This window comes from Oncorhynchus clarkii, chromosome 9, assembly GCF_045791955.1.
Source record: "Oncorhynchus clarkii lewisi isolate Uvic-CL-2024 chromosome 9, UVic_Ocla_1.0, whole genome shotgun sequence".
NCBI lineage: Eukaryota > Metazoa > Chordata > Actinopteri > Salmoniformes > Salmonidae > Oncorhynchus > Oncorhynchus clarkii.
In genome coordinates this window covers 15,325,002-15,333,005 of record NC_092155.1, presented here as the reverse complement: position 1 = coordinate 15,333,005, position 8,004 = coordinate 15,325,002, and the positions used below count along the sequence as shown (strand labels likewise).

General features: G+C 42.4%; 1 protein-coding gene and 1 pseudogene across 2 annotated transcripts in view; one reads left to right on the top strand and one right to left on the bottom strand.

Moving 5' to 3' along the window:
• Positions 1 to 81: 81 nt before the first annotated feature.
• LOC139415963 (fucolectin-like) overlaps positions 82 to 8,004 on the top strand; it is a 246,422-nt pseudogene continuing 238,499 nt past the window's right edge.
• LOC139415962 (uncharacterized) overlaps positions 6,866 to 8,004 on the bottom strand; it is a 6,063-nt gene continuing 4,924 nt past the window's right edge. For both annotated transcript variants that reach the window (XM_071164162.1, XM_071164163.1), the window contains exon 7: positions 6,866 to 8,004. This exon is cut by the window's right edge and continues 790 nt beyond it. The gene's annotated coding sequence lies outside the window, so the exon portion shown is untranslated.

Here is an 8,004-nt window from a genome sequence, read left to right as displayed (position 1 = left end):
CCTGGTGGAGAGTGGACCTGTTGGATCTGTACAGAGTGACAGCTGTCACCATCACCAACAGAGGAGATGATGGTGCTGAGATCCGCATCGGTAACTCACTGGAGAACAACGGCATCAACAACCCCAGGTGATGCATAGACATTTGTAGATTTTTATCAAATCAAATCAAATGCTTACTTACTAGCCCTTAACCAACCGTGCAGTTCAAGAAAGAGTTAAGAAATTATTTACCAAACAAAGCAAAGTAAAAAATAATAAAACGTAACACAATAGAATAACAATAAAGAGGGGTAATGGTACGGTGTCAATCTGTGGGGGTACAGGTTAGGTGAGGTCATTTGTACATCTAGGTAGGAGTGAAGTGACTATGCATCGATTATAAACAGTGAGTTGCAGCAGTGTAAAACAAAGAAATGGAGTGGGTGTCAAAGTATTTATCTGGTGGCCAGTTCAGCAGTCTTATGACTTGAGGGTCTTATGACTCGAGGGTCTTATGACTCGAGGGTCTTATGACTCGAGGGTCTTATGACTCGAGGGTCTTATGACTCGAGGGTCTTATGACTCGAGGGTCTTATGACTCGAGGGTCTTATGACTCGAGGGTCTTATGACTCGAGGGTCTTATGACTCGAGGGTCTTATGACTCGAGGGTCTTATGACTCGAGGGTCTTATGACTCGAGGGTCTTATGACTCGAGGGTCTTATGACTCGAGGGTCTTATGACTCGAGGGTCTTATGACTCGAGGGTCTTATGACTCGAGGGTCTTATGACTCGAGGGTCTTATGACTCGAGGGTCTTGTGACTCGAGGGTCTTGTGACTCGAGGGTCTTATGACTTGAGGGTCTTGTGACTTGAGGGTCTTGTGACTCGAGGGTCTTGTGACTCGAGGGTCTTATGACTTGAGGGTCTTATGACTCGAGGGTCTTATGACTCGAGGGTCTTGTGACTTGAGGGTAAAAGCTGTTAAGGAGAGTTTTGGTCCTAGACTTGGTGCTCCGGTATCGCTTGTCGTGCGGTAGCAGAGAACAGAGTCTATGACTTGGGTGACTGGAGTCTTTGACAATTTTTACTGACACCACCTAGTATATACAGTTGAAGTCGGAAGTTTACATACACTTATGTTGGAGTCATTGAATCTTGTTTTTCAACCACTCCATAAATTTCTAGTTAAAACAAGCTATAGTTTTGGCAAGTCGGTTAGGACATCTACTTTGTGCATGACACAAGTCATTTTTCCAACAATTGTTGACAGACAATTATATCACTTATATCATAATTCCAGTGGGTCAGAAGTTTACATACACTAAAGACTGTGCCTTTAATCAGCTTGGAAAATTCCAGAAAATGATGTCATGGCTTTAAAAGCTTCTGATAGGCTAATTGACATCATTTGAGTCAATTTGAGGTGCACCTGTGGATGTATTTCAAGGCCTACCTTCAAACTCAGTGCCTCTTTGCTTGACATCATCGGAATATCAATTGAAATCAGCCAAGACATCAGAAGAAAAAGTAGACCTCCACAAGTCTGGTTCATCCTTGGGAGCAATTTCCAAATGCCTGAAGGTACCATGTTCATCTGTACAAACAATAGTATGCAAGCATAAACACCATGGGACCATGCAGCTGTCATACCGCTCAGGAAGGAGACGCGTTCTGTCTCCTAGAGACTAACATGCTTTGGTGCGAAAAGTCTAAATCAATCCTAGAACAACAGCAAAGGACCTTGTGAAGATGCTGGCGGGAACATGTACAAAAGTATCTATATCTACAGTAAAACGAGTCCAATATCGACATAACCTGAAAGGCCACTCATCAAGGAAGAAGCCACTGCTCCAAAAAAGCCACTGCCCAATAAAAAAGCCAGACTAAGGTTTGCAACTGCATATGGGGACAAAGATCGTAGTTTCTGGAGAAATGTCCTCTGGTTTGATGAAAGAAAAATATAACTGTTTGGCCATAATGACCATTGTTACAGGAGTGGCAGCATCATGTTGCAGGTGTGCTTTGCTGCAGGAGGGACTGGTGCACTTCACAAAATAGATGGCATCATGAGGATGGGAAATTATGTGGATATATTGAAGCAACATCTCAAGACATCAGTCAGGAAGTTGAAGCTTGGTCGCAAATGGGTCTTCCAAATGGACAAGCATACTTACAAAGTTGTGTCAAAATGGCTTAAGGACAACAAAGTCAAGGTATTGGACTGGCCATCATAAAGCCCTGACCTCAATCCTATAGAAAATGTATGGGCAGAACTGAAAAAGTGTGTGCGAGCAAGTAGGCTTACAAACCTGGCTCAGTTACACCAGCTCTGTCATAACTTAACTTATTTTGGGAAACTTGTGGAAGGCTACCCAAAACGTTTGACCCAAGTTAAACAGTTTAAAGGCAATGCAACCAAATATGAATTGAGTGTATGTAAACGTCTGACTCGCTGGGAATGTGATGAAAGAAATAAAAGTTGAAATAAAAGTTGAAATAAATCCTTCTCTCTACAACTACCCTGACATTTCACATAAAATAAAGTGGTGATCTTAACTGACCTAAGACAGGGAATTTGTACTACTATTAAATATCAGGAATTGTGAAACACTGAGTTTAAATGTAGTTGACTAGGGTGTATACCCTTTGTAGCGCCTTACAGTCAGATGCCGAGCAGTTGGCATTCCAGGCGGTGATGAACCGGTCAGCTGTAGAACTTCTTGAGGATCTGGGGACCCATACAAACTCTTTTCAGTCTCCTATGTCATGTCTTGAAGACATTTGGATCCATTGGTCTTCATCCATGCTTCTGTAGATATTCTGTGGCTAAACAGTATAATGAACAAACTGATGGTTTTCTCTATGGTAAATTGTAGAGTGTCCTCATTCACTCTCATTATCTTTTTCTCTCCCCCCCCACTCTCACTCTCTCTCTCTCTCTCTCTCTCTCTCTCTCTCTCTCTCACTTTCAGATGTGTTGTCATCTCCCACATCCCAGCAGGAGAGACCAACACCTTCCAGTGTAATGAGATGGAGGGTCGCTATGTTGTTGTGGTGATCCCTGGACAGAACAAGATTCTCACTCTGTGTGAGGTGGAAGTTTAGGGCCTTCCTGCAGGTAATCATCTGTAACTGTGGTCGCTCTTCAGATTTATTACCAAGGTAAGTTTGCATATCTTTTAAATGGTTTATCCTCATGTTCTGGAAGTATAAATACTGTATATATTACTCTGTCGACCGGGCCGTAGTTTTCAAAGGCGTTTTGTCAAACATTGGCTTTGCTTTCAACAATCAAACAGTTAGTGTGTGTGTAGTTGCTATGTGAAACTATTTCATTGTGTTTTCTGTCAACATGTCCTCCTCCTCTATTACAGGTATCATCAGGGTTTCTACTACGTCACATGTGATGTGTTCAGCAATTACATCACAGGATCCATCTTGTTGTGAAATAAGTAGGACAAGTGTTGTTGCCAAAGTTAGAATAAACTCAGTCACTCAATTTTTTTGTATTTTTTTATAGCTTTTTCTACTTAGACTATTTTTTTTTGCTATTATTTTTATTTTTTCGTATAAGTGTGTCCTGTATTTATGATGTCCCCATTGGCCCGATACTTCCCCAACAAGTTACACCCACATCAAACTACACCCCCAAGCCAACTCAAGTTTGGTTCCTGTCATGGCCGCCAGCATTTCTTGAGGTGCAAGCCAAAAAACATGGCCAAATCAGCTGTTGCAGTTCCCCTTCAATCTTTATCTAGTTGTTTTCCAGACGTCTCCTGGTTCTGTATGTTTATAGTGTTCTATGTGTGTTTTCTTTCTTTCCTGCTTCTCAGCTGTAATGCTCTCCTTTTGAGTGTGGGTTCCTTATACTTTATCTTGCTTTATCTTGGCCAGGTCGCAGTTGTAAATGAGAACTTGTTCTCAACCCGCATACCTGGTTAAATAAAGGTGAAAAAAAAATGAACACACTTTTTACATGGCTATTGTTGTATGTATTGTACTATTTACAGTAGAATTTGTATTCCTATATGATAGTGTGACATCTACTGGCTTTTTCAGGTACTTCAGATTACTCAACCAGGCGTCTGTAATTATCAATAAACTAATCAAATGTATTTATAAAGCCCTTTTCACATCAGCCGATGTAAACAACACATCTGCCATGCTGATCCTCAACACTGCCATGCTGATCCTCAACACATGGTCCCCTCAGGGACGCGTGCTCCGTCCCCTCCTGTACTCCTTCACCCATGACTGCGAGTTCGAGAGCTTCAAGTTCCTTGATGACCATATCAAACAAACTATCATGGTTCAAACACACCAAGACAGTCGAGAAGAGGGCACGACAACACCTACTTCCTCTCGGGAGACTGAAAAGATTTAGCATGGATCCCCAGATCCTCAAAAGTTCTACGGCAGCACTATCGAGAGCATCCTCATTGCTTGCATCACTGCATGGTATGGCAACTGGTTGGCATCTGATTGACTCGGTACCAGTCCTCCCTGTATATAGCCTCGTTATTGTTATTTTGTGTTACTTTTTTTAGTATCGTTAATTTTGTAAATATTTTTTTAATTCCTATTTTTAACTACATTGTTGGTTAAGGGCTTGTAAGTAAGTATTTCACGGTAAGGTCTACACTTGTTTTATTCGGCACGTGACAAATAACATTTGATTTGATTTGTCCCACCAACCTCCAGCTCCACATCACAGCCCACTCTCTCTGCCCACAGCTCTCTGATGGACTGAAGAATGGCCTTCATCTGTTCTTCAGCAGAGATCTTCTCTCCTGCCCTCTTCTCTACTCCCTCCTTCATCTTCTCCTCACTGCAGAGTTGTAGAACTCTGGGGGCCCCTAGTGTTGTAGCTGCAGTCTGTATATGGGCCCGTGTGTGTCTGTTCAGAGCTGCTAAGGCCCCAGTGTAGGTAAACTCCAGCACCCCTGCCAGCCCCACACACCCTACCTCAGGACCCAGACTGATGGATATCGCTGTCTGTCTGTCCATGTCAACATCTGCATAAAACCTAGCGGTCAAACAGGGAAATGGTTGCAACCATTTTCCACAGTTAATCTTTCCTATAAGGGGTTTTTAGAAACACTTAAAATAAGGGCTGTGTTTCGTGTAGGGTTACCCTGGCGTGACGTTTTGATAACCAGGTAAATCTCTATAGAACAAGGTGACATTTATTGCCACTGTGGGGCTCTATATGCTACCTCTTGGTGATGTCATTCAGAAACACAATGTCAATTTTCACTACTGTGCAGAAGACACACAGCTGTACATTTCAATGAAACATGGTGAATCCCCAAAATTGCCTACCCTGGAAGACTGTTTTTCAGACATAAGGAAGTGGATTGCTGCAAATGTTTTACTTTTAAACTCAGACAAAACAGGTCTAGGTCACAAAAAACAAAGAGATCTGCTGTTTGATCTGACAATTCATCTCAATGGTGGTACAGTTGTCAAAAAAATAACTGTGAAGGACCTTGGCGTTATTCTGGACCCTGATCTCGCTTTCGACGAACATTTCAAAACTAAACAACACACTGGGTTGGCAGGGTAGCCTAGTGGTTAGAGCATTGGACTAATAACCGGAAGGTTATTAAACCCCCGAGCTGACATGGTACAAATCTGAACAGGCAGTTAACCAACTGTTCCTAGGCCGTCGTTGAAAATAAGAATGTTCTTAACTGACTTGCCTAGTTAAATAAAATAAAAACTATTGTAGCAAACTGATCCCACATCTGTAAAGGCACACAAGTTGCAACGAATGTCTCCATGCATGTATTAATTGCGTTCTTAAACTGTTTGGGGCATCTTGGAGCCTGTTTGAGCTGCTTCAATCCAAGGCCTCTCATGTCAAGACATCCCAAAGCCTTGGCACCTCTCCTTAATTATGCATTCTGGAGCAAGAGAAAGGGAGAACATTCTTTAAGTCTTCTTTAAGAGAAGGATCACACACATACACAGTGCAGAGCGCAAACACACGCACTCAGGCACACACACACACACACTTAGGTTGACATTTACTGAGATGACTCATGAAGTGGAGGCAGCTCTGCAGAGTGGTCACTAACTGTCACAGCCACAAAGTCCGAATAGCTGATTTTAAACCTAACCTTAAATGTTTTGGTAGCACTCCTAACTACGAAGGTTAGCTAAAATAAGATTTATTAACTAATTGTAAATAACATGTTTTATGAGCTGATAAAATAGCAGATGTGCATGTTGTTTTATTCACAATACTCGCCCTGTAGGCGGCTCTGATCTGGCAAGCTTCAATCCAGCTATGAAAAAGTCTGTCTTTCAGTCTGCATGAATCAGATGGTTGCCATGGAGACTAGCCTAAAGGAAGAGGAAGAGGGAGGGAGTAGGGTGCTAAGTAACTAACCTCCTTATGGGACTCTCACCCACCCCAGGCCCTTTTGTGTGTGTGTGCGTGCGTGCGTGCGTGCGTACGTATGTGTGTGTGAGAGAGAGTGAGAGTGAGAGAGCTGCCACTCACATATTTAACACAGAATGCCATTCTGTCCTCACTGTTTCATAGTCGTGAGTGGTGCCCTCATTTTTCTTTCTATTCTCCTCCTCCTACTCCTCACCTTTGTGTCTTTCTCTCCCTCCCTCGCTCACTCCATCATCTCCTGCTCTCCTGAAGAAATGAGGAGAGAGATGTAGAGAAGCAGTCTTTCCATGTTGATGACTAACACTTCTGCACTTGGAACATAAGAGTGGTCATAAGCATTTGAATAAATACTTCTTTAAATCAGATATACATTTGCAATTCAAATCGCCCAATAATCAACATCCATGTTCCAGTTTAACCCATAAAGTATATTTAAAAATATACGTAAATATAAAATTCATTTAAAAAATAAACATTGTCAAAATACAATATAGCTTTATTTGATTACTGTGGCCCCAATGAAGCATAAAGATTAACATACATTGTGATCATTTTTGGGGTTATAAATGTAAATTAACTAACACCCAGATCACTGGAGGCTGGTGGGGAGCTATAGAAAGGGCTCATTCTAATGGCTGGAATGGAATCAATGGAACGGAGTCAAACATGTGGTTTATTCCACTCCAGCCATTACCATGAGCCCGTCCTCCTATAGCTCCTTCCACCAGCCTCCTCTGACCCAGATACAGTGGATCACAGCAGTGGATTTCAGACATACTTTATAAGCCGGAGGTGAATACATCCTTCATACAGTCAACATTAAACGTGTAATAACCTGGTTTACAAGCAGGAGTAGGTGGTCCCCTCATAACCAAACACTTACAGTACAATACAGGTTTACGGGTACTGGATTATCTGTCTTACCTAGTTACAGTCTAGTTTATGAACTTCCTCCTGTGAATGACATAGCACCCTATTCCCTACATATAGCAAATAGGGTGCCGTTTCAGACGTAGCCATTGCACAGAGTAGGCTGTCTGTGCAATCCTGCTTCCATTAAATTAGGCCAAATTGTAATTTAGATCTATGGGTCCCTGGATTCACAGGCTAAATACCTCAGAGACAAGAGGGTGAGAGAGTGGGGGGGGGGTGGGCACTCACTCACTCATGTGCCAAGGACAGAGCATGGATTCAGTTACCAGACAGACAGACACAGAGACAGACAGACAGACAGACAGACAGACAGACAGACAGACAGAGCAGGAACAGTAGATTGCATAGGTCGGTAATTTACATGTATTTCTATTGAGCCTACAAAACACGTGTAACCCTAAAACCCTTTGCCACCCACATATCACACCATCTTCAGCATAAGCAGCAAGCCAAGGGGTCTATTTTTGCAAATGAGTGGGAGAGAGAGCGAGAGAGAGAGACAGAGACAGAAAGAGATATGAAGAGCACAAGCTGCCTGTTCAGAAATATTGTTGTGGAAAAGGGCGATGATGCTGCTATGGCTTATGGTCTGATGCTGCTATGGTTTATGGTCTGATGCTGCTATGACTTATGGTCTGATGCTGCTATGGCTTATGGTCTGATGCTGCTCTGACTTATGGTCTG